The sequence below is a fragment of the Cottoperca gobio genome, chromosome 18 (genome assembly GCF_900634415.1).
Source record: "Cottoperca gobio chromosome 18, fCotGob3.1, whole genome shotgun sequence".
NCBI classification, from domain to species: Eukaryota; Metazoa; Chordata; class Actinopteri; order Perciformes; family Bovichtidae; genus Cottoperca; species Cottoperca gobio.
In genome coordinates this window covers 12,598,246-12,625,950 of record NC_041372.1, presented here as the reverse complement: position 1 = coordinate 12,625,950, position 27,705 = coordinate 12,598,246, and the positions used below count along the sequence as shown (strand labels likewise).

At 43.5% G+C, this 27,705-nt stretch overlaps 1 protein-coding gene across 1 annotated transcript in view; it reads right to left on the bottom strand.

Moving 5' to 3' along the window:
• The window catches only part of pea15 (proliferation and apoptosis adaptor protein 15), a 28,895-nt gene extending 11,374 nt beyond the window's left edge, over positions 1-17,521 (bottom strand). Inside the window, exon 1 of the mRNA XM_029454845.1 lies at positions 17,104-17,521. The gene's annotated coding sequence lies outside the window, so the exon portion shown is untranslated. The remainder of the gene's footprint in view (positions 1-17,103) is intronic.
• Positions 17,522-27,705: the final 10,184 nt, after the last annotated feature.

Genomic DNA, 27,705 nt, shown 5'->3' with positions numbered 1-27,705 from the left:
AAATCATCAAATGTTTACATAATCTACAACTTCATGAGGCAGATTTTATGTGCACAGATACTCATATCCAGCCGATGTTCTACCAACAGTCCAGGTGTTTCTATTTAAATGCCCAACAGTCTTTGTTTACTTCATGAAGTCACATATTATCAACCAGTCATGTCGACATCAATGTGACCGCGATTCAGGTTTTTAAATTGCAAAGAATAAGTCTATTAGAGACTTATAATAATAATGCAATTACAACTACATGCTTATCTTTTACATGTATGTTGGTATTTCCCGCCCTCACATTTTTCTTTAAGCTACAGAAGAATGCCGAATGAGGAGTTTGTGTGTAGGCAGAACCAACAATCAATCCTCCCAAGTGACACACAAACACTCACACACACACACTCACACACACACTGTGGGCACCGTGTGGATGTGCCCTGCATACAGATACCCTTCTTTTTCCTGGCACAATCTTGCGTAAAACCACGGGGCAAAAGGTCAGGAGAGAAAAACACCACGGGAGACTTTCAGCAACTAAATCGAAGCGTTGCGCCGGGTGAATACCAGAATAAATACGAAATGAGGAATCGTGATTGTGAGCGCATGTTCAACAAATGAGATTTGCTGTCGAGCGGTGGAAGAACGCACATACCCTGCACACAAATGTCACTCTATGTGGGCGAACACAAAAGTGACGAATGCTTCTTCACTCTGCGAGTCATGGCTAAATAAGAACAATTGTATTGATCGTATTTCCACTTTAGATCCAGAATTAACACAAAAACCTGTAAGAGATGCAACATTTCAGACGTCTAAGGGCTTCAGTCGAATGAGAAAACAAGATATTTCAAGGAGCTGCAGACTGTGTGTTGCGTGCCGTGGAGACCTGGCTGTGACTGACCAGCCGAGGCTTTACTTCCTGCCGTCTCCATGGACACACTTCCTGGCCCAGGGTGTAGGGCAGCGGAAAAAAACAGCAGCCGCCAAGGGAGAGAGAAAGAGAGGAGGGAAAGGATGGAAGGAGGAAGAGAAAGCTCAGAATTAAAACTGGAGCTAATCCCTTCTGCTTTGTTCAACGCTCTCCTCTTCCTCTTCCTCTTCTCTAGAACTCTTCCCCTCAGGGCTTTGTGCAGAGACACTTCGCAGACAGTGGCTCTCATTTGTCAAATTATGTTCTCAGACATACGTACGGCAGACGCTTCGAACAAATCCACAGGATTAGGCCTGAAAAGTGGATTTATTTACAACATACTTTTTTGTATTTCAGGTCTTACTGCAAATTAATTTAAGTTATTGCTCATGTACACATTCAGCAGACACAGAGCAACATTAGTTATTCTTTCTGTGCAGATATAAAAATGTTAAGGGAAAAGTTAGGCCATTTAATAAAATAACTTTTTTTTGGAGAAACATAACCACAGATTACATAACATTACATCTGTGCAACAAATATTGTATTGCAGCTGTTTCTCTGAAGTACTCATGGCCTTCGTGCCTGTACAAGCGTTGGTAATGTCTTTCACTGTATGAATATGAACGGCTGCATGTGGCACCCACATGTGGATGCTCACTGTGTGAGTGAGATGTAGAGAGAAAAAAGAGAGTGAGTAACTCCGTCCCCCATCACTGCTTCTATTCTAAATGGCAAACACATGCAGGAAAAGACCAGATGGCTACAACTAGACCAGAGAGAGAGAGAGAGAGAGAGAGAGAGAGAGAGAGAGAGACAGAGAGAGAGAGAGAGAGAGACAGAGAGAGAGAGGAGAGACAGAGAGAAGAGAGAGAGAGAGAACAGAAGAGAGAGAGAAGAGAGACAGAGAAGAGAGAGAGAGAGAGATAGACAGAGAGAAGATAGAACTCTCAGAGAGAGAGAGAGAGCACATCTACAGAGACAGATATCTATCTAGCCGAGAAGACTAGAGAGACCCATGAGAGATCAGACAGAGACAACTACAGAGATAGAACAGAGAGAGAGAGAGAGAGACAGAAGAGAGAGAGAGAGAGACAGAGAGGAGAGAGCCAGAGACAGAGAGACAAGAGAGAGAGAGAAAGAGAGACAGAGAAACAGACAGAGAGAGAGAGAGACAGAGACAGACAGAGACAGAGAGAGAGAAGAGAGACAGAGAGAGACAGAGAGAGAGAGACAGAGAGAGAGAGACAGAGACAGACAGAGAGACAGAGAGAGAGACAGACAGAGACAGAGAGAGAGAGAGAGACAGAGAGAGACAGAGAGAGAGACAGAGAGACAGAGAGACAGACAGAGAGACAGAGAGACAGAAAGAGAGACAGAGAGCGAGAGAGAACAGAGAGAGAGACAGACAGAGAGAGAGAGAGACAGAGAGAGACAGAGAGAGAGAGACAGAGAGAGAGAGACAGAGAGAGAGACAGACAGAGAGAGAGAGACAGAGAGACAGAGACAGACAGAGAGAGAGAGAGAGACAGACAGAGACAGACAGAGAAGAGAGAGACAGACAGACAGAGAGACAGAGAGACAGAGAGAGAGAGACAGAGAGAGAGAGAGAGAGAGACAGAGAGACAGAGACAGACAGAGACAGAGAGAGACAGAGAGAGAGAGACAGAGAGAGAGACAGACAGAGAGAGAGACAGACAGAGAGACAGAGAGAGACAGAGAGACAGATGTGTTGTGTAGAGATGCAGGAAGAGATACCGGCTTCATAAGAGAAATAAAGACTGAGATGAGATGAAGGTAGATGGGTTGGAGCATGTGCAGAAAGACCAGGGGTGAGTTCTTATACAGCCTCCCACATGAACGTATAAACACACACACACGTTTGTACTTCATCTAATCAAAGCAAATCCCCGTTTATTCTGGGACAAACCTCACGACCCGGTGACCCCGCAGTGACACCGCAGTGACAGCGGTCACGCCAACACGAGAGTACAACAGCAGTCACGCAACGCACCCCCACAACACTGAACCTACAGGTTTAATTCTCTAATCCATTAAAAATCCTCCCTGCATGCGGCTAAGCTTCCATAAACAGGTCAGTAACCTTCAGCACCTGATAAGTCGGCACACAGTCAACAGACATTACAGGCCGTTTATGCTTCAAGGTAGTTTTAAGCTGCCGGTGATGCTATTAGTGATGTCATTTCCTTTTGTTTTCATCATGCAGGTGTTGCTGACTGGAGCTTATGGAGACATTTCTCTCAACAGAGCTCAGTGTTTCCCCTAGGTTTACTGCTTTGGAGGGGCGCCCTGCCAAGACAATGGGATAATATATCATATTAAAGTGAACATCTTTGGCCTTTACACCGTTTTTTTGTAACGGAATAAGTAGGCATAGCCATTGAATGGTGCCTGAACACACTGATGAACAGGCAGCACACACACAAAAGGAGAGTGACAGCGTTGGTAGACCCATCGCCCGCACAACGACTACATTTAGCCATGAGGCGTTTCATCATACATGCTGTATGTTTGCAGAGGATTATCTGACGTAAATCCTGCAGATTAATAACCGGCAGGTATGTATCACGTCGCCTCAGCACTAATCTGACGGCCTTAAGGAGGAACGATCGCATGTGATGCCAGGATGTAGTCTGTGTACGGTACATGACAATCCATTGCATCATGTGGACTGAAGGCGCTTACTACCAACAATACAAGAAGAAACGCAACTGCATGTAAAAACACTTAAACTCTTGTTTTCCTGAAACGCGACAGAATGTGGCTTTTGCGTCGATGACTTTCACTCATTTTTAATGTAATTATATTCATTTGAACATCGTGCGTGTGTGTGTTGGATGGTTTTATTTTATGACAGTCAACCGTCGCACAAAAATCCTCGGGACAAGTAAATGGACTGGAAATAATTGGAATCATCTCACCTCGCTGCCTCTCACCTAACCAGATTGTAAGACTGAATACATGATTAAACGGCTATTTAAAATGTACAATTATCACTGAAATGCCTCAGACACCAATATATTCTCGACGCTCATACACTGTGACAGTTTATGTTCACAACAGCAGACAGAGATGTTGCAATGTGTCACAGCAGTGGTGGTCGGAACTGGATTTGAGAAAAAAAGAAGAAGAAAGAAAGAAATCATGGAAATGTATTTGTGTCGTCGATGCTTCATTAGCGTTTGGGCTTTATGGAAGATAAAAATATCTTTGTGCCTCTGGGAGGAGAGCGGATGAGGAGGAGAGGGGCTGTGTGTGTGTGTGTGTGTGTGTGTGTGTGTGTGTGTGAGAGGATGCAAGATGTATTTTTTTCTCTTTTCGCTGTGAATGTGCACAGGCGGGATTTCAACAGTGACATAGTTTTGAGCAACAAAAAAAAAACTTCCAGGCAAAATGTGACAAAAGGTACAATTCACGAGCAGACGTCAGCCTCTCCAGACGTCCTGCTGTGAAGTCAAAAATATCTCTCGTCCTCATCTCTGCCTCCTTCACTCCGCGGCTCTTCCTCTCCCGCTGCTTCATCAAAACCACACTGCGGGCTTTTGGAAGAATGTGTGCAGCGGTGCATGGAAACGTGTGTCGGTGACCAGGTGACCCAACAAAAAACAACAACATCTAATGTAACCGGCCGCGGCTAAAGAAACTAATGTAGGATTCTCAACACGAGAACATTCACACAAGGGTTGTTTAAGCTTTTATGAAAACACATTATGTTCCTCCAGACCAATCATGCTCCCGTGTTCAACTAAATAATGGGGATTATATATTCTGCCTCTAAATGTGCAGCTCTGCTTCACAAAGCGAGTGCCAGGCAGACAGGTGGCCAGGTAGTCAAGCGGGGAAACTAATTAAGAGCCAAAAACATTCAGACGCAGTCAGCCTGCGGACGTTTTGACCTTTTGTACAATAATGAAGAGAATCAGGAGACTGGCTGGTTTCTTACGATCAGCTGATGACGTGTTTGTGTGTTTGCAGGGGCATGAGCACAGAATGAGAAAGACAAGCAGAGAAAGGCCTGAGGGAGACGAGGAAGAAAGAGAGGGATGAGGCGGAGCTGAGATGTTAAACTCCTGCAGACCGTCGTAAGTTACGCTTCCAGTGCGCTCCGACTTGTGTTTAAGACGCGTTTACAGCCCGTCTCCTGGTGAGAAGATGAGAGCCAGATGGCAGAGCAGTCAATCTAATGGCTTCTCATTTCCTCGAGGGCTTGGAGTTCAGAGAACGGATTCATCATTTGAAGAGGAAAGAGGTGAACAGAACTAACACTGTGGACAGGAAGCAGAGGAGGGTTTTATTTTAGGAGAATTTAACCACAGCATAGCAGCAAGTAGACAAGGTGAGAGGAGCTAATGTCAGTAACACCAAGCATCACTTCTAAATGATATGTGATGCATCTTTTGTTGAGAGCCAGTCTTTATGCTAAGCTAAGCTAAGCAGCTGCTGGTTGTAGCTTCATATTTAGCGTACAGACATGAAAGTGATATCGATTTCCCAAAGTGGACTTTCTAAAATGTCAAACTATTCCTTTAATGAACATTAACAAGACCATTAGTGTTTGACGAGACAAAGACATGAAGTGCAGCACATCAGGTGACGTCCGTGAACACGCTTCTTCCCTTTCTCACGTCCTCAGTCTCCAACACCTTCTCTTCACTATCCAACCCCCCTTTATACTTTCTCTTGATTTGCTTCCTCCATTCTCCACCCTTCTCTGCTATTATCACATTCATCTCCCCCCCCCCCCCATCCCCATCGTGTTGCATAATCTCACACATTCTATTTTTTCCCCGTTTCTCTCTGAGATTCATCTTCCAATCTGCTGTGTGAACCCGTTTTAATCTCTCTTTGATGCTCTCTAGAAATCAGAATGATGTCAATCAAGCACACACACTCTCTGTTAAAGGGTCTTACCATTATTTGGGTCTAAATATGAATGCAAACTAGATGCTTTCCACTTTCAGAGTCATGGTGTTGCTTCAATTTCAAATCTGTGAAATGCATGTTGACGGCCATGCAAAGATTATTTTGGAACTTCCTGTTCCCTGCCATCAATCCATGGGGACTTGACCGAGTCACTTGGATCAGCAGATTTTGTCAAACAACGTTGCCCTCATCTCGACAATAAAGGAATCCTTTGACATTATGGGAGATACGCTTATTCCCATTCTTGCCGAGAGTTGGATAAGAAGATCGATGCCAGCCAAAGAAATAGTTCCAGCAGACACTATATAACGTGTTCATTTGTGAGCCTTAGATGTACTGATCTGAGGCAGATGCTAAACGGATGCTGGTGGTAGCTTAATGTTTAACTCTGGGGCGAGAAAGTAAATATATGCATTTCCTTATTTCCTAATGATTTGATTGGTAGTGCGGGTTGGTGCACATACCTGGGAGACTCGACGCAGGAAACCAAAATCCCCACAACTGACAAATCCTTGAGAAGCACAAACAAAACTTCTGCATGAAGATACAAAAAGAGCCGAGTCGGGCTCTTACTTTATTATTCCTAAGGTGGAGGCCTTTTAAACATTAGACAGTAGCAGATAGTACAGTCTGGATCAAGCCTGAAAACGTCACCAACACTTCTTCTCTCAGCATTATGCCAACAAAGGCAATGAAACAAGCAGAGGGTCCTGGTGACCCACAAGCAGAGGGTCCTGGTGACCCACACACTGGGGTCTCTCACGCAGACAGCTGATTAAAGGCCCGTTCCGACTTTGATGCCGCAGGTTTTGTTTCTCACTCCCTCTGCACACAGCACCTTTGCATAAATAACTTCAAGACGCTGACTGAACAAAAAAAGAAAAGAAAAAAAAACAGAGTTCCTGTTTGGCTCCTGCCTGATCCCAGATGGAGAAATGGCAAGATGGAAACATGCAGCTGGAGCGTTTGGATGGGAAAGAGACGAGGGAGAAAGAGAATTCTTGCTCACGTGTTTGCATATCATGTCAACGTTTATTTACGCCGTTTAGGAGACACCAAAAATAACGCCTCAACTGAAGACACACTGTGTAGGTGTATGTGTCAGCATTGGCCAGACACCTGCACACACCCACCTTCTCACCTTCCTCAAGCTGTTATCAATGAGTGGACATTGTGCCTTCGACAACACGTTTGTCTCCTGTTGTTGGTATTTATGAGTGTGGAGCATATGCAGGAGTGTTCAGCCTGCCCATCACTGCCTTTACAGCAGCTGCTGTTTCAGGGAGGATAGAGCTGCACGGAGGGGAGCAAGGCATGGATCCAAACACGTGCACATGCTTACTCTACTTACCCCCGGCACCACAATCAATAGTTTAAGTATTAATCGCTTTAGCACCTTTAGGCTTGAAAAGTGGCTGTAAAACACGTGTAGTTTCCTACAAATGTGTCACATTTCTAACAAAATGTATTTTCAGTGTCGATTAATCGGTTTGGCCACACACACACACACACACACACACACACACACACACACACACACACACACACACACACACACACACACACACACACACACACACACACACACACACACACACACACACACACACACACACACCACAGTGATAATGGGGATGTATCTCACTGTAATGCACAGTTCACTGAGACTGGCTCCGTTCCAGATAGAGAGGAAAAGGAACAGGATGCCATAACCTCGCCTCACACAGTGGACAAGAGCCACAGCTGCAGACACACACACACACACACACACACACACACACACACACACACACACACACACACACACGGATAAACAGGCCAGAGCACCCACGCCTTAGCAACCCACACGGATGCTTGCATCTACAGGAAAAGCAGACACACTCGACATATCTACTGTATACATGAAGCAAACATGCGCACTTGCAACAGTTTGATGCACAGTGGCCGCCACTATCACCACAAACAAACACAACTGGTCTCAGTACACGCTGACATCACACACACCCTTACATAAAGTACACTTCTGGCTGTGATCCTGCAGCTCCTCCGCCTGACGAGAACAGAGCGTTCGAGGTGGCTGCCGTGCTGGAAGAGGCGGAGGGGTGCGAGGAGGAGAAAGTATTTTCAGGCTCAGGTGTCAGGAGAGGTTAAGGAGCGACGATGTGCGAGAGGATTTGTAGCAGAAAAGTAATAATGTTATTCCGCTCGTTCTGACCGGTTTAGACAAGGGAGCCAAAAAGAGTCCTCTTTGCGGTTCTGCACCGGCGCTGGATTATGAAATACCTTAAAGCTCACAACACTGGTTTGATTTGAGAAAGGACCAGTCTGGAGACGGGTTATTAAAGTCTTGTATAAGCCTGTAAAACATGTTTTAATTGATGGATTTAGAATTACTCTTCAATGGTCAGAGTTTTAGAAAAGATAAAAAAGGACTTCTACGTCTATACCCTGAGCCCAGGAAGAAAAAGGGGGTGGAGCGAGACATAAGGGAGGAAGGAAGAGGAGGTGAGAGAAAAGAAAGGGAGAGAAAGAGGTGGGGGAGAAAAAAGAGGGGAAGGAGAGCAGGATGAGGGAAAGGAAGAGGAAGGAGAGGGGGGTGGAGGGGTGGGGTGCAGTCTGAGTCATCGTCAGTTGCAGGCATCATGTGAGCCGAAGGGGGAGAAGAGACAAGACACACACACACACACACACACACACACACACACACACACACACACACACACACACACTTAGAGGAAAGGCAATATTTAATGGCAGCTCCCCCTTCTCTTTCACTTACGGGGACGTGGAGTCAAACGGTCAGGGACTATGGGGAATGGCTGTCCATATTGGAGCCATTGACCCCTCTCTAACACACACACACACACACACACACACACACACACACACACACACACAGTCCATTAGAGATTAAACAAGTTGTTCAGTCGATGTTTGAGACTCCAGGCATGACTGGAAATTTCAGATTACTCGTCTCCTCGCTGCCTCCTCTCTTCTCATCCTCTGCTGCTCCCTCTGTCTCTCTATCGCCGAGTCCTCCCTATTGTCCCATTAGTGGATTAAGCACGGCGGTACCAGCGAGAAACAACATGGGGGCAATATAGAGAAAATTAAACTCAGTCTATCACCCTGCATCGGGGGAATGATAGCGATCTAACTGCCGTACTTTACCTGCAAGCCTTCATCGCTTCTTCCCATTACGGCTCTGTTATGGATTTCTATAATAACACAACAGTTGGTGAACTCACTGCAGGACTCCTCATGTGCAGTCCGGCTATTTCTCCCTCACATTAATTGAGGTAATAACTCAATGTTAAATGAGTTGGCGAAGCAGGACTTGAGACGTTTGTGTTGGAACCTGTTGGCCGACGCAAATTCAACGGCAAGAGTTGCAGCTCATTCTGTCGAACGACAAACGACTCGTATGAGCTGAATGCTAACGGCCTGTAGCTATGAATGTATTGTGAGTTGCATTTAAATACAAATACGCTCACAAAGCTACTGCACTGACGTTTTGCTGGTATAATGATTTGATAACTTTTCAATCCAGCCAACAGTTGTTGAGATACACTCAAAATCACTAAAGTCAACCTGCTGGTGGAGATGGATCAGGATCAACCCTAGTGGTCTCGAGGTACGCCTTCCAAACAAAACACTAGAAGGTACCCCTGAGCAAGGTACTTAACCCTGAGTTGCTCCAGGGAGACTGTCCCTGTACTTAGTTCACTGTAAGTGGCTCTGGATAAGAGCGTCTGCTAAATGACCTGTAATGTAATACCTGCTAATATCATGCCAAACCATGAGCACACATTCTCCTCCAGCTACATGCTACATAAATGCTACATAAAGAGCAGTTACACAGCAAAGTGTCCACAATCACCTCATCATTACCAACTGTAGTTTTACATCATGAAAGAAAGATGCTTTAGCAACCAGCTCCCAACTCTTACAGTGATCCTCAGCATTGGATTCAATTACCGCTTATGTAACAGCCAGTTAAGACACATTTGCTCTCTTCCACATCCTTGTTGTCCTCTTGATGCGAGGCTCCATGCTGTGTGAGGTCTTTAAAGAGGAACGTAGCGGGGGTTATTTAATGTTCCCTCTCATTTCCTCATTCTGGTAACGCCTTCATTACGAGCCTTTTCCTGTTAATGTAAAATTGACTTATAGACACAGACTGTGGCTCAGAGCAGAGCTGTGGTGACTAAGAGCTCGTTGTGTAATATTGTGCACATACAGTAAAGTGTGAGCCAGTTAGTGTATTCCAACGGTTAGCTGCAGTGCGTAGACCGCAGGAGGCGTTCACGCAGTAAGGAAACAGCGATGAACAATAAACTGGAAATGTTAATAATTCATGTGTTTATCTGGAAACTCATTTTCATGGCATTTGCGAATAAATAAGAAATTGCTTTTACTCGTATTTATAAGTAGACATGACCAACATGACATTTTTGGAAGGAGTTTGATCGACGTTGTAATGTAATCACATGAAAAGGCTTGAAGGTTGATTTCATGAGAAACAGAAAGTGTCGATTCTTTCACGACATCACCTTTTAAACCCGACTCCACATAGCAGAGATGTCGCTCGAAAAGAGGAAGCGGAGCAGGCCAGAAATAACTTTTCAAGCACATTTCATGAGTTGAGCAAAATGTAATTTTAACTCTTCAATAAGAAGATGCTCCGAGTGTTGAAAACTAAGTGTTGCAAAGAAAGAAAATGGACGAAATTCAAACTAAGCTTAGGGTGGATGTGGCTTGTGGGCTGCAAAAACTGTGAAAAGGTAGAACATTAAAGCTTCTAGTGGGGCCTTTGTGTAGCAGGTACAATGCATTAGTGCGAGCTGCACTACCTCAAGCACCAGGTGGGTACACAGGTCCCCAGAGGGTTACATAAACAAAATACACACAGCAAGTTTGACGCCTGCATCGCAGTTTATCAGTTGGAGCGGAGAGAAGGTACACGTGTGTGTGTGTGTGTGTGTGTGTGTGTGTGAATTTTTCATCTCTGTGGCGGGGAGGGTAACCTGATTCCCGAGGCGTTTTCAACCACACATACAGTACGTGAACATACACACACGCAACCGTGAACACACACACACACACACGAGGAGGGGATGGAGGTAATAACACTAAAGCAGTCAAAGACACGTTCTGGGCTTCACTTGAGTGCAGGAAGCAAACTTCCGTTCCGAGATGGATAACAGACAGCTGTGTGCAGGAAAGACAGAAAAAAAGGTTTAAAAAAAAAATTCAAAGCTAAAACATGCATTTCACCAGCTTGTTCTCCAGAACACCAACCCAAAGTCTTCCGTCAAACACCCCAAATGTACTTCACGAAAGACTAATTCAGGGTGACATAAAAAAACGACGGCTCTGATTCACCTCACCACGGCGCGCATGGCTCATCAGAGCAACTGCTATAGACCCGTACTTTCCACCCACGCCACGAGTTTCTTCATCACACACACAAATATAAGTCATCATCCAAAGAGCAGATGAAGAAGCGCAAGCACACCAGACCCCCCGACGGGCACTGCCAGCTTCTTCCCGCCGCCACAGGCTGAGTCTTCATCTGTCGCATGACAAAAACTGGCCAAAAAGTTAGCTGTGCCAGGCTGCTCTACCGCTCAACCGTTTCCTCTGCAACTACTTGCTACCAAAGAAATAGTCCCTAGAATATCTGGTGACACCATTTTCAGCACCACGAACAAAATCCCATCCACCTTCCTTGGATCAACACAATTAGAAAATATTGAATGTTTTTTGTAATCGTGGTGAGCAAACTCTTTAAATATCAGATATTGCACTTTCCCAAGAGCACCTGAATGCACCACGTGGGCTCATTTTCTTAACTTAGTGAAATTACTGGAAACCAATGGCTGCTTCTAAGGTACTTCAGGAAACCGACCTGGATGGTAAAGTAATCGTGACTTGTGCTTGTGTGTGTGTGAGAATCTGCGCAGATGTAGATCATGCGAGATGCATCAACTCGACAGCACCGAGGGCCTTTGCTGTGCAGTACATTCAGTCTCATGAGGTTTCCTACTCGCCCCAGGAAGTGGCGGAGAGTTTGGTGTGACCACGTTTACACTGAGTGAAAAGAAACTGTTGCACGCAGGGACTTTTTCATACTCATTTTGATGATTAAAACTGGCAGAAACACGAGTAACACGATCCTGTAACACCTGAAAGACACACACACACACACACTACAGAACTGTATTCCCCTCCCTCCCCTCCTGCTTCAATCGAATCAACTATCAAATCCAATCAGACCCACTAAGGACGTTTAATTTTGGAGTCGAGTGACAGAGTTAGATAATGCACACGGACAAAGAGGAATGGCCTGAATCGAAGTGTGTATGTGTGTATGTGTGTATATGTGTGTATGTATGTGTGTATGTGTGTATGTGTGTATGTGTGTATGTAAAACAGAGAAAAAGACTGTGTGCATATCCACGTGTATGTGCATGTGCCCATCTGCACTGTTGCCGTTTGTGTGGCTCTGTCCGTCTGTGTAGGCTTAGGTGTGCTGCATGTGTGTGTGTGTGTGTGTGGATCACTTCATCCATTATTCTGGCCACTGTGAAACACTGCCAGACAGATTGGGCTTATGAAACACTTCCACAGCTGTGTGTTAAAGCAGGCAACACCCCTCCTCTATCCCTCCATCCATCCATGAAAGTCCACAGTGTCACGCTAAAGTCGTACACGCTACATCCTCACAGCTCTGCTGATGCTCCACCCAGAAAGAGGAAATATGAATATGAAAACTCTGCAGCACGATATATATTTACATGGATTCAATGACAACGCAGAGCTCATAAAACAGCATCAAAAGTGGAAGAATCTTTTTGCTGGTGTAGGCGTCACTTGTAGCACAGCAACCGACCGACCACGCAACAAAGCAGGAGGGATTACATGCGTGTTGGATGTTGTGTGCGTCCATGTGGTTGCAGCCTGAGAGAGAAAGGCTTAACCTTTGTGGCATCGGGGAATTTAGAATAAATCATTGCATATGCTTCAGATATACAAAGATAAATAGTGACTAGATGCTCATTTCTTCTTCCAAATAACATATACATGAAGTAAATCATCAACATAAGCATATTGCCTCCATAAACACCCACCTAAAAAAAGGACCATCTGTATTGTAAGTGTAAGAGAAATCTGCGACAGGGAATAATAATCAATTAAAACCAGTGATGCAACTGGAAATGTGGAATTTCCCTTTAATAAAGCATTACTTCCTGTTTGCAGAGCATCCGGTGTTCTGAGTGAGCAGCAGCACAATAAACAGTGTTGTTATAGACATTTTTAAAAAGGGTGGGGGTAAGCGTAGCTCCGGGTGCCGGTTTCACTCTTGTACCAGTTCTGCAGTATCACTTCCTGTGAACCCAAGGACCAGAGACATCAGGCTAAGGTCTTTATAGGCTGTACAGTTGAGAGTGTTAAGGCTGTACCTGTACTCTTCCAAGGCAGTTACAAGTTTAAGCCAAATATTAAACTTTTCGTTGAGCCGTTTAGAAGGATATAACCTGCTGTATTACTGCAAGGCTCCGTGTACAATGCAGCTAAACAAAGTACAGTGGATTTGACTGACACATGAGGTTTATATCGGGAGCTTGTCAACCGATGAGTCATACCATTGGAGTAAAGGAGGCAGCCATTCAGGGTTAATGGGAAACAAAGCCTTTGAGACGATTACTCAATTAAGCGTCAATGATTTATGTATTTAACCTTTAGTTATACGGGTAGCTTCGCAGAGTCATTATCGAAAAAGAATGACATCATTTACTACATCAGATATTACCTCCGGCAAGGAGGTTATGTTTCCGGTTCAGGTTGTTTGTCAGCAGGATTACTGAAGAACTACTGGCCCCATTTTCATGAAACTTGGAAAAAGGGTGTAGCACGGCGCAAGGAAGAGCCTGTCCAACGTTGGAGCAGATTGGCGGCGGTCCGCGCTCTCCGAGTGCCCTTCTACTTCCATAATGATGTCGTCCTCTGCGTCACCTCAAGCCTGGCATTTGTCCTGGGCTGCAGGATTACAATGTGCATTTAACCTCAAGTTATTTAGCTTGTTGCAAGGCTAGAACGTGTGTGTTGTCTCAGAAACAGTTAAAAAAGGTGGCATCTGCTCCATCAGTTTAGTCTGTAAGTGGATACCTAGAACAGACCTGAGGAGAAGTGGGCGTCAGCGGAGGACGATGCAAGCGGGCGGCCGTAGCGCAGATTACAAGCGGTGATGTAACACGACGCAATGACCCTCTGTAACTCAGCTTCCTAAGAGCCTGGCACACACATGGTGAGAGTAAACAAATGCGCAGCGGGGGGGGGGGGGGGGGGGGGGGGGGGACAAAAGGCTGGGTTAGTCTGACAGTGACACATCTGTCCCCTCTGTGTACCAGGAGGTAAATCAGAGGATCCACTGCAGCAGGAAGTGAGCCTTTCAGAGGGGCGGCGAGGCTGAAAAACACGGGTTGTTTTCATGACAGTCGAGTCCTTACGACACACGTTTGTGTTGGTTTTTCAACATGATGTGTTCTTAATTACCCAGTGTGCTGCGTTTCAGGCCGACACTGGGCTTTATTAAATATCGAGTGTCGGACAGACGAAGGTCAGCCTCGTGACAATAGAGACTTTCATACACCGATAACGATGCAGTCCTGAAGTGTATACTCCATCCCAACAGTAATAACTAATATATTGAACATTAGTCAGTGACTTCTTTTTATAAAATGCAATAAAAAGAGCTACATGTGGAAATCGGAGCTGCTTGTTGTAAGCGGACTTTGGTGTGATGCCAAATGCATCGACCCATTTAAAGCTAATGGAACAACGATATTAAAACTCTTGTGCTTTAGATTTTGTGCATTTCTTTACACATACTTGGTATTAAAACAACGTAAAAAGCTCATAATATTCATCGCTTCACAAAAACAATGGCAGCTTTGAAGCGTTTGTGCATGGTGTGATTACACTGTGGAAATAAGAGTTAGTACAATGTGAGCAAAGAGGTTAGTTCTAGATGGAAGCTAGCTACAGTTACTGACCTGTACACCGTGACGTCAACACTGGAATATCTCAACAACTGTTGGATGGATTTCCATGAAACTTTGTAAAGACATTGATGGTCACCAGAGGATGAATCCTACCGACTTTAGTGATCCCCGGATTTGTTCTCTAGCGCCACCAGGAGGTTGACATGTTTTGCTTTTAGTGAGTATTGGATGGATTGCCACAAAATGTGCTACAGGATAGGGAACCACGGTGCTGCCAGCCTTGCAAGAGTTTAAGTTTTTTACATGTAGGCGCTCCATTATGGCATAAAACTGGATTTAAAATCATGAATCATGACTAAGCTTGTTTCGAGTGTACTGCCTTAGTCAGTGAGCCACACACACACACACACACACACACACACACACACACACACACACTTCATGTTGGCGTTTCCCACTAAGCTGTGATGTTTCAGACCAAATGACACCAAAAAGGGAAGAGAGAGGAAATAGATCAGATGTTGGCGAGTCTACAAACACATTTTCCATTCCTCATTTACTGTGGTTGCACAAGTGACCACACTCAACACCAGACTTTCACATTTGGCTAAACTTGAGTCAATTTATGAGTTTCATGTTTGTAGTGCAGAGATGCTTTGTTGCATTTTAAAAGCTTGCTGACAAGGGAGTCGAGGAATTCCATTAATAAAAAGTAAAAACGGACTTGTTTTTTGTTTTGTTTTGATTGTGTCAAGTTACCAGTTCAACGCTGATCTTCCCGAAAACTGTGTTTGACTCAGCGCCTGTAAACAGCCAACCACAAACATTCCCCTGGCGGCGGTGGGGGGACAACCGACACCACCGACACGCACAGAGAGGAAGTGAACCCGAGAGAGGAAGCACATTTCTGCTGCGTGGCCCAGTTTTTCCTCTTCTCCGTCCGAGAAGACAGATCGATATGCATCAGAGGAGACGGGCTCCCAAAAAGCTGAGTCAAGGCACACACACACACAAACACAACTGTGAGGACCCTAGCTCCTAACAAACACAAACACATGACCTCATTTTAACCTACAAGTAAATCTCATGTTGACCTTTAAAACCCTCAGACAGCCTTTTTGAACATATCTCCACTTTTCAAAAATGTTGTCATAAACCTTCAAAACCACACACACACACACACACACAATAAATCAAGGAATTATTTATTTAGGATAACTGATGATTTGTTTTTCATTTTTAAAACTGCACATATACTTTTTTTTACTGTTTTGTAAAACAGATATTTGTGAGTGTGGGAAGTACTAGTGACCCGAACCGCTCACATACAGTGTTGGCAGGCCTGACAAATCCATTCAAACACACACACACACACACACACACACACACACACACACACAGTTTATTATCACCTCTTTCCTCTGCCTGAGTTTTGTGTGGGATTTGAGGCAGAACATTCTCGACAATCTGGCTGCAGTGATGCGTACAAATAAAAACACCTATTGGTGAATATAATATAAATAATGTAACTTATTATGATTAATTAATATTATGCATGATATCGTACAAGTCAAGTCTCTATAGGAATATTGTGGGAATATTCGGCTGGGAAGTAATGAAAAGGACATTGGTAAATACCTTGAGTGACACTAAATCCAATCCAATTAGTTTAATCAATGGTGTGTTAAAGGCCCTCTTGAGAAATTCACCAACTTGCCACTTAACGGTCAAGTTCAAGACTGAGCCGTGTCAAGTCAACATGGCATCGCACATTTCACATGGTTTGTCAATTCACAGCACTTTTTTTACAAATACAGTACATCTCCAGTTTATATTTTCAAATATATTGATTGTATTTGTTAGATTTTTCAGATATTTTTGGAGATAACAGGAAAAAAAGAGTTTCAAACTGTTTATTAAAATTAATTTCACTAGCAAAGGACGTACATTTCTATATCTAACGCCCCGATTTCTTCAACTTTCACACCTCAATCGACCTATTTAATGTCAAAACAAGCCGGAAGACTACATTTTACAGGCAGACTGTGAAGTAGGCTCTCACACAGCCATCATCTAACAGTATGTGAGGAGATACATGATCCATAAAGCGGCTGACTGACTCCCAAGCACGGTCCAATTAATAAACTACACCCGGGAGGATTTAGTCTTAAATAAATACCCCCCCCCCCCCAAAAAAAAAAAAAAAATTGTTTGCATGTGAGACATGCAGAAAAGAGACTTACTCACCCCGAGCGAAGCAAATATGAGTCAGCTACAGACAGGGAGAGATGCGGGAGTCTGCGGGAAGATAATCTCCTCCGGGTCTCACAGAAAGCAGCTCTGTGGGAATTTTATTTCGGCCTGTGAAGAGTACAGACGTGCTGCAGGGAGAGGAAGAGGAAGAGGAAGAAGAAGAAGAAGAAAAAGTCCACTCCGTCAGTCTCGGTTCACTTTTGCAGCTTCAAGTCGTTCAGTGATGGATCTTAATCTGTGTCATCGGCAGGGAGACACGCGGCCGTGAAGGGAGCACGGGTGAGATGAACTGTCACTCAAGAGTTTGAAGATATTAAGACAGAAATGTTTAGGATGGTCGTGAGTCCGCTTTCCGTCCGTCTGCCTCGCTGTCCGCTGCTCAGTCACCGGCTGCTGAAACGTGGAAACGCCTTTTCCTCTCTCTCTCTCTCTCTCTCTCTCTCTCTCCCTCCCTCTCTCCCTCCCTCTCTCTCTCCCGCGGTCACGGTTAAGCACGCTGTCTGATTCATCCAGAGATCGTCTATTGCAAACGACGTTTTACTCTCAATAAAACCATTCAGTGACTTGAGTGAATGAAATATGGGGAACATGTAGAGTCAAATAACTTTATGTGGATGGCCTCGACTGTCACAGGAGAGGTTCACATGCACACATTAATATTCAAATTCATCTGAAAGGGTCCAGAGGACAGTCGGAGCCAATCCAAATTGATTGGCTGCCAAATTGGCAACTGCCCTGAAGTCCAGGACCCCAATAGTAACGGTAATAATAATAATAATAATAATAATACACATTTATAAAGCACTTTTAAATCACCTTTGCAGAGTAAATACAGTTGCATTAAATCAAATTACTACAAATTAAAGTATTTATTCCAGCAGTTGGTTGCACTGGATTTGGGTTTACACACTGTATAGAGCTCATTTGGTCAACAACAGATTTATCTGGTTGTAAATATTTCCTTGCATTCCACAGTTCCTCCTATAAATAAATAAGATAAGATTTAACGTCCCTATCTGTGTACGATTTAAAAAATTTGGACTCTGACGACTGAGTGTTAGCATCTACTGTACTACTTTGGAGGTCCGCGCCAGTTCAACTTGACCAACAGGCTGCACATTGTTTTTCAAGAGATGTGTTGCACCAGTAACAATAACTATCAACTGACTTTAACTCAACTTATGTTTTAGCATCACTACATTTCTTTGATCAGCTTTGTCTTCCTGATCTCCTTGCTCCTCAGAAAAATTAACAGAGTGAGAGCTCTGTCTGTCCTGCTTCCTCCCGATTCCGCTTTTTCCTCAGACACTGGCACACACACACACACACACACACTCCGACACACAGACTTGCACACACACATTTTTCAAAGCTGATGTCACCGCGCTATCCGGTTCCGCAAATCCCTCCTCCCGTTTCTCTCTCTCCATCACAACACGATCCAAAAACACCACCACCCACATCCCCATCCTCCACCCTCCATTCTTTTAAAAAGTGACAGCGAGCCAACAGGAGCTGTGCTGCTGGGTGTTGATCCATCAAATGAAGTTAAATCATCCATCAGATCCTCTTGTCCTCCTGAAAGAAAAGTTGCCCTGCAGTACAATGCAAATGATTTCTAAAACATGCAGCCTGCAGTCCAAATGTTTCAGGCTATGTGCATGTGCCGTGTGAGCAACAACAAACTGGAGTCAAATTCCTTTTATGTGTACACATAGTTGGCCAATGAAGCGGATTTAAATTCTGGAAAGAGCAGTACTTTCTACACTCTGAAGGTCTTTAAGAACTTTAAGTGTCTCAGCTGTGGGGTTGTAGACCACCGATACTCTCGTTTGCTCGAATACCTGTTTCTTCTTAGATTGCATCTACAAAAAGTCTTCAGAAAAGCTCATACGTGGGTGTGAAGTGCACAGCTGCTTTAGCTCTTGTGAGGAGTCTTTAAAGTGCAACTTAAACCCAGACGTTCTCAGGTGTCGGAGATCAACGTGTCCACCACCACCACACATGAAGCCTCTGAAAGAAATGGTCCTGCTAATGACTTCTAATGGTCTCGTCTGTGCTTCAATCCTCGTCAGATAGTCTATAACTCATGACAAGTGTTTGGACATGAATTAGACTTTTGTTGAGAGGTCTCGCACCCTGAGGACAGGATGAAGTCTTCCTTATGACACGTATACACACATCCTCGAGCCTATGCCCACATGCTCTCGAGATAGTATCCAACCCTTATGACTATATTTGATTTAGTTATACGACATTGCTTCAATCCAAAAGGCAGCGAGACGTTTAACATTAGTAGTGGACTAGCTGAACTTTTAGAGAACGACTCTTACTCACATGACAGGCGAGAGGGGGTTGGTGTATCTGTGGGTTAGTAAACAAAACTAGCTGCCTATGAAAGCACCGACTGCGTCAGAGTGATCACCTCTTGATCATTTCTGTGGCAGTCGCTGCCTCATAGGAAGCTTTTTAATAAGGAAGTGATGCACTTTGTTACAATGTTGTGCTTTAATTATATCCCCTACAGTAACTGTTTACATTCATACAGTGATGGAGGGCTACACACACACACACACTCATAGAACTGGAGTTACATCCAGACAACTTCCATTTCACCTCGTCTCATTACTGATTAGAAGACTACTGCTGCGTATTCACCACGTCTACGTTTCATTCCTTCCAAGTCAGTTGCTGTGCACATTTTCAGTTTGGCTTTATACACAAATGAAAATGACCAGACATTCGAGAACAGTTGGAATGTGGAAAAGTTGGTGCGTCGATGGAAACAGACGTAGCAAATAAATCACGACGTGCATGGAGTGTGTGACTTTGACGCCACTCAAAATGGGAAATGGCAGCAGCATTCAAATACATCAGATCTGAGTGCACAGTTTAAAAAGAAATTTAGAAAAAAAAAAAAAAAGGGATCCAATCAAATTAAATTGTGAATGTTGAACACAATGTTGCAGCTGCTGAAACGAGGTCTTCTCACAGTCTAAATCTCCTCCACCTGTGACCAGCTGAATGGAACGGAGCCCTCTCACCGGCTGCTTTCACTGAAACAATGGGCACATTGTTGTATGCAAATAAGCACACAGTCATTTGCATTGGAGCAACAGAAATCGCATCGACACAGATACATAGGCATCCACATTTCCCTACGTCTAAAAAAAAAAAATCTAAACTGGATTATTCTTCCTTCTTTGACTGAGAGGGTTAACTTCCCTTTCTTAGAATTAATGCCAAGATTCGGCAAAACAGAATAACATCACCAAAAGGAAAATGAAGTGAAAACAAACAACCTATTTTTTCAAACTTCTCAAATCAGATTTTCACACGGCTCCCAGTGAGTGAGTCGGTTGATGATCTTTGGCTGCCTGGGAGGCCATATGTTGATTAGCATGCTGGGGTTTATGGAAATGCTCTCAAGATTACAAACCAACTAAAACAGAGCCTTCTTAAGAAGGAAACCCTATATTCATAGAAGTTTTTAAAGATGAATGTAATCAGCAGCAACCAATGAGACAGGCTGGGAAGTATTAATAGATGGAAGAATAATAACGGGGGAAATACAAGATTACAAAATCACAGTAAAGACCTGCAGCAAAGTGTTTCATATCAGACATAATCAACATGTGCAATAAGTCCCATGTGCATTTTGCTTGGGTATTTTTTTGTTTTAGGAAGGGATAATAAGGCTAGTAACATGTTTTAATATCCCACCATGTTGCATGTGGTACAGAGCGCATGTGTGTTCTTGTGAGTGTGTTTGCATCCTGGGGAATGTGGAAGTGGCCGTCCTAACTGACAAACAGGATCCAGATTGAAGACAAAGCCAAGCTCTCTCTCTCTCTCTCTCTCTCTCTCTCTCCCCCCCCCCCTCTCTCTCTCTCTTACATGACATTTACTGAGTAGAACCACATTTGAATAGAAAAGCACATGTCCTGTATAGTTGTGTGCATCTGTATGGCTCTGTGTGCCCGATTGCTCTTGTGTGTGTTTTCCCCAGAGCAGACTAAAATAGGGAAGTTCTTGTTTTCTCATCACAAGACCGGCTCTTTTACTGGAGGGGAGAAGAAAGACCTAGAGAAAGGAAGCTCTCCCAAACAAAACAACTGAGGATTCGGCTGGAGAGAAAGGAAGAGAGAGAGAGAGAGAGAGAAGAAACCAAGAGAAAGGGACGACTGGAAGGATGGAGGCACGACAACGAGAGGGAGAGAGAGACTGTTGTGTCAGTGAGGGTGAATGTGCTTATTGAAAGGGATGAGTCAGTGGAAAGAGAAACAATGAAAATGCAGAGTCACTGCACCCTTTCATTCAAATCTCTTCTTCTGCTGCTCTGACTTTCTCTACCTCTGTTTTTTTCCATCTCTTCTTCATCCCAATTTGGATTTTTAACATCTGGTTTTTGTGAAAAAGTTATATTTCTGATGGGGCTCAGGTGGATATGTGAACATTAACCCTGATGTATACAAGTGCAATCACATGCTCTGTATAGATATTTATAAAAAACAAAAACAGCAGAGCCAAAGATATCGTCTTTCTTTATTCCAACCTGGCGCCTACATTACCCACAATGCAATTCAACCGCAGACCATTTATTCCGAGATTGTGGCATATGCTAGCAGAGGCTAATGTCGCCTCGAGCTGCTAGCCTCAAACAGAGATTAGGGGCGGGCTACAGATGTCTGGTAATCCCACTCCTTCCTCCACATTTATTTATTTTCTAACTAACAGACGGCGTCTCAAGGGACACAACGAAGACACGTATCCAACTCTGTGCTTCGTTGAAGCCACACAAGGCTTTATACAACTATTACATACACAGTAGGACTCCAACACCTGTGAACAGACTTTGATGTGTAAAGTTGGAGTTCTCCTTTAAGAAAATGTACAACAGTGATATTAAGCACACATGGTGCGTTAATGAGTTTCAACAGACCGCCACACAGAGCTCAGCCTCTCAGTCTGCTCCGTCTTCCTTCCAGCTGGTGTCTGTTGTCATTCATCATTCTGGCATTTCACCTGCATGCAGTCGTCACTCGCTGGGCTTTTCTTATTCATCTTGTTTAACCCTCATTTTACACACAAACACTCGGAAAGTTGCTCACCTGTATTTTCATCTAATCTTTGTTTCCAATCTCTTCTGTTCTCACCCCCCCTCCCTCTCTTCTCCTCTCGCTCCTCCTCCGACGCGATGACACGACGGCAGCAGAAATTAAAGGCCGAGGTCTAATCGCTAACAGCACTAAGTGCAGGCCAGCAGCTCGGGGCATCAGACCCCATTATAAAACACGGAGAGCGGTAATGACGAGCAGCAGCCTGTTGGTGACAGAGACCCTGCCCTCTCTTGTTAAAGCCCGACACCGGTTAATGCTCACCGCTGTGCATGCTTCTGTCATTAAATAAAACTACTATGAACAATATAAGACTTCTTATTAAGCCCTTTTAAATTGTTGCAATTACTCAACAGGTGTGAACGGTTATTCCTCTCGGCTCTTCTGGTAGTTGTTCATAGTTTCACCGTAGCAAACCTTCTCAAGTCTTTCAGTGATGATTACCCGCAGCCCCGCTTTCACATAAATCCGGATAAGATGGGTACATGTCGAGATAAAGATCGTCGCACGTCAAGATCAAGATCTCCTCGTGGGGGACTCGAGTCATTCAGAGCTTTGTTTGGCCTCCTGATATACTCCGGCCTCCTCGAAATGTGTCAGACGGTCGTGACTCCTCGTGGTTCGCTAATTACATCCCGCTGATGAGTAATGACTGAATAAACTAAAAAAGGATTTTTATTTTTGTATATGTCATAATACGGGCTCATCACACAAGACATTATGACACATTGTTATCAACATGACGGTGAAGACCGCTGGGGGGGGAAGTATGAGTGAACTTCTGGGATCTTCATCCATCTTTGTGTTCTTTTATGTTTTAATCGTACTCCTGCTGTTAGTCCCGTCATGACGTATTTGGCACAATATCCAAGAATGTACAAAGACAAACTGATTTTCAGATTGGATGAATTCTCCCTTTGTGCACAGTCACAGCACCGTTGCCAGTGGGTTTTGTATGTACGATGATTCTACTGTCTCCCTGCAGTCAGACAGCTGCCTGGAGCCAGGTCTGGGTTAGACATCCGTACAATGATAACTGGTCTGAATTACCAGCAGTCTCTTAATTATACCATGCTGCAAGGCCTGTTAGCCAGGGCACGATTACAATCTGCAATGACGGCATTAAAAAGGGTTGTCACATTAGGGGTTGCTCAGAAACCTGCAGAGGTATTGATTACAGCTCATGAATCACAACAGGAAAATGGCTGCTGCGTTCTGTAGCTGTGTGTGGGGGAAACCGGTGGCACTGTTCTCAAAATGTTGTGCATTTATTCAACAGGCTTCAAAGAAGTGGATGTCTTTGTCTTGAAGCACATGACTTTCAGTGGGGCTCCGCAGGCTGTGCACAGCTTGTGGAGATTTAAAAAGGAGGAAAAAGAGTCTCAATGTTAATTTGAGAGATAAAGAGAAGGATTATTGGAAATCTGGAACACTAAGCGCGGTAGGCTTTGCTAGAGATCCAGCAATCAACTAATTATCCGGGCGAACTGAAATTAAAGAAGGTTGCAAAGACACGTTGTAAAGGTAATACACTCAACTTCTAAATGCTTTTTAAAAACATTCTCATATATATTCATATACTGATCCCTGATCTGTGTTGGAAGGATGGAGAGGTCCGAACACAGAAGAAAGTGTTTAATACAATTAGTGCTCACAGTCGGTGGAGGAAGTATTTAGATCCTTACAAGTAAAAGTTCTGCATTGAAGATGATACTTAAGTAAAAGCATGCAAGTAGAATCAGGAATATTTACGTATTGAAGGTAAAAGTAGTCGATACAGATAAATCGGATTCTGCGCTTGTTAAGTCAATGAAAGCAATTTGGCTTTGTATTATTGGCCGATAATTTCAAATTGGCTATAATTACCCCATCAACATAATAATAATAATATAAAAAAAAACATATACATATATATATTTTCACGATTCACGATACATATATCGTGAATTCTTAATTATGTCATTAGATTATTATCACTTAAGCATTAATGTAAAGCAGAATGTGACTGTCATAGTTGGTTGAGGTGGAGCTAATGTTTCAATCAGACTACAACTAATAAATATTTTCATTCTATTTTAAAAATGGGAAAGCAGCAAATATATTTCTGAATATTGTGTGTATATTTTTGAAGCTGCTACCACAAAATACTTTTGCATGAAAAAGGACTTTTGGAATAGCAGCTACTCCGTTGCAACAGGCTTCTTGAACGACCATCTGTTTCAGTCTCTTGGTTGTAGGCTGACTAAACGGGTTAAACCCCTTTGACTCGGCCTCAAACGTTTGCATTGCCCCTCACGGCCTCCCTCTACATCCCCGTTTCACACATTTACACAGCTCACACATAACGCAGCACATACTCATCCTACACACACACACACACACCAACTGTTCAATCCGTCAGTCTGTCATGTTTTCCGTTACTAAGAAACATCTCATCCTCCAATCATCAGCCAGCTGTCAGAGTCTTTTCATATTGACATTTCTTGATTAAATCTCACAGTATTGCCACGAGCATAGACGCTAGTCAGAAATTAACTTCTGCTCCAGGCACAGATATTCCTCAAATCCTCAAATATTCATAAAATGAGAAGTTAACGCCGCTGAATGGTTGTGCGCCTTCTATACATTTCACTATGTTCACGTTTTAATCAGCCACTTTGTCAAATATTCATGTTGGATGCAAATGCTGTCCCCTATGGGCCAGCGCGGGTGATTCACTCCAGTGCGTTCCTTTTCATATGAAACATATCCATAATTTCAGTAAATCAACTGAGCGGTCATTTACACTCTTCCATAAGGAGGTTAGGTCTTCATAATGGTGTTTGTCTTTTTCATAAGCAAAGCTAGCTAAGCTACATTATAGAAACAAGTTAGCTGGCCAGCTAATGTTAGCTAGCCAGCTAATGTATGCTAGCCAGCTAATGTTAGCTAGCCAGCTAATGTATGCTAGCTATAGAGTGAAGTAGCCATTAGTATAGTCAATACAGCTGCTACGCAGAAAAGAATAGTTACGTTGTTAACTATAACGTTGCTAAAGTAGTCATTTGACCTGAAGGACTTCTGAACTGTAAAGAATCTGGCTCACTCTCAGCCCATCTTCTGGAAATGTCAAATCCTTAGCTGCTAATGATTGCAAATCATTGAAAATTGCACGTCTTTGCGTATATACGTCCTTGCTGCGTGTAATAATACACAATTTTCTGCCCTCTCTGGTTGCTTGGCACTGAGAGGCTGGCCGGTGTTTCACAGATATGTGTGTGTGTGTGTGTGTGTGTGTGTGTGTGTGTGTGTGTGTGTGTTTCTTTAAGCATGTTTTCATGATTATCTGTACATCTGAATATTTTGCCTGTGTGTTTTTGGAAGCAGTGTGCTTTTACGTGCATCTTAATCTGTGATTCTTACAAAACATTTGGTCTTGTCGGTGTGTGTGTGTGTGTGTGTGTGTGTGTGTGTCAGAGCAGGAGAGAGTGCTGGTTGTGTGTGGAGACGCTTAGCAACATCTATGCCAGCATACGGACCGTGGGTGTAGGACAGAGAGGGAGCGGGCACCAGGGCCAGACCGGTCCAGGTGGGAGGTGGCTGTGTATATGTGTGTGTGCGTGTGGTCGTGACTCCGATTTGATAGACTACTAGTCGTAAATCAACCACCTGCATCTAAACTCTCTGAATTCATCCCATCCATAGATTGTAATAGTCAAACTTTTTCTCTGTTGCTAACCTCAACATACACGTCCAATGAACCCCTCTTCATTGAGCTAGAGTTGCACATTTGGCTCGTCTGTTCTAATCGTTTCTAAAGCTTCCAGAGAAGATGATGAATAAAGCCCACTAAGTGCTTTTTAGCTCCCAGTTCCTCATCAAACATTATGCGCCACAGCTAAACACTACGTTTTAAAAATCACATATCATTACAGAAAGAAGCGATGTCATGTTTTTCAAAAGTGTCTTTATAATGAAAGCCAATCTAAGAAAAAGCAGGTGAGATACAGGGCTTTGGTCAACGTTTAACATTTACGTTCAAGTGCTTTGTGTAATATTACACTATAATGCCGAGTCTTAGAGCTTGGCCTTATCCTCTCCAGCGAGCGTGATTACCCTGCAGTTTTGTACAGATTAATCGATGCCTAGTAATGAGGCACATCTTTCCATTTTCTTCTCCTTTAGTTCATTTATCTCTCCATCGTGTCACTGTTCCTTTATTTCCTCTTCTATTCACGACTCTCTTCTCCATCCCTCGCTCTCACCTCATTTTCCATTACACCTTTTTCCTTTTCCCATTACACCCCCGTCCCCCACCCACGTAGCCCACAGACTTTGTCTTCTTGCGATAGAACCTTTAGATCTCATTAGTGCCCCAACTCAGACGTGTCACATTCTCACCCTCGGGAGGAGGAGGAGGTATTACATTCAGACGTGCTGCGAATCGCCCGTCTCCAACCGGAACACATTCAATCATTACTGTAAAGGGACAAAGCATTAAGGACTGTGATGTCATCTTAAACCTCTTAACTGATAAATTGAGGTCTTTATAAAAAAAAAAACAGTCTGAAAAAGTAGAAGAACACTAGCCTGTACCATTTCATTGACAATTTTCTGCATGGAAATTGTGTGAATAATTGTTTTTACTCATCTTGCTCAAGGAGGGATGAAAGGAAGTAAATGGACTTGTAATGAGAGAAATTAGGTTCATCATTGTTAGTGCAACTGCCAGAGGAGGGTGCTGTTTACCTCGGAGGCGCAACAGTTAGGGGGTCCGTCGGTCGGTTCATTTTTAAAAAGGGGGGAATATCAGTGAAAGTCTTATAAAACCTTATACTCCATGATGATAATGTCAGAAGCTGAATACAGAAAAGGGATAACTGTAGTCTGTCTCAAGTCTCTTCTACTTTGTCTAAATGTCGAACCCTGCTGCCGTCTGCCATTACTGCCTCAGCCACTCCTACGTGTGACTTTACTAATTATTTGAGACAGAGTTTACAAAGTGTAAGGACATTTTTTTTAAGACCTAATGAAGCATGCATCAGGTATAATGTGAGATCCCTACAATGTCTACATCATACTTCACTACAATACAGTAATTTGGTGCATTTTACCTTTATTTCCCCTTAATTATCTTCAAGGTTGATCAAATCACCTTATTCCACACTGCCATATGTATATGTCTGGTATAAGTTTTTTTTCTTTTCACATATGATGTTTATGATTAAAAGAAAAGGCTATAATAAAAAAATACAGCTGTGATGATGCAAACTGACACATTTATCCTCTAGAAGTTGAATAAAGTTGTTGGGTTCGAAACATTTTGGGCTTCACAGCATGAGTTTGTAATATCTGACCCACCCAGCAGGTTTTCAGAGGTTAAATATGGGATAGTTGCTCTGTTGCCTTCATGCTAAGAATGAATGCAGCATCCTAGTAAATATATTCCTTCTGCAAATATGAATCTGTGGACTCAAATGATTGCATTTAAAAGGCTGAG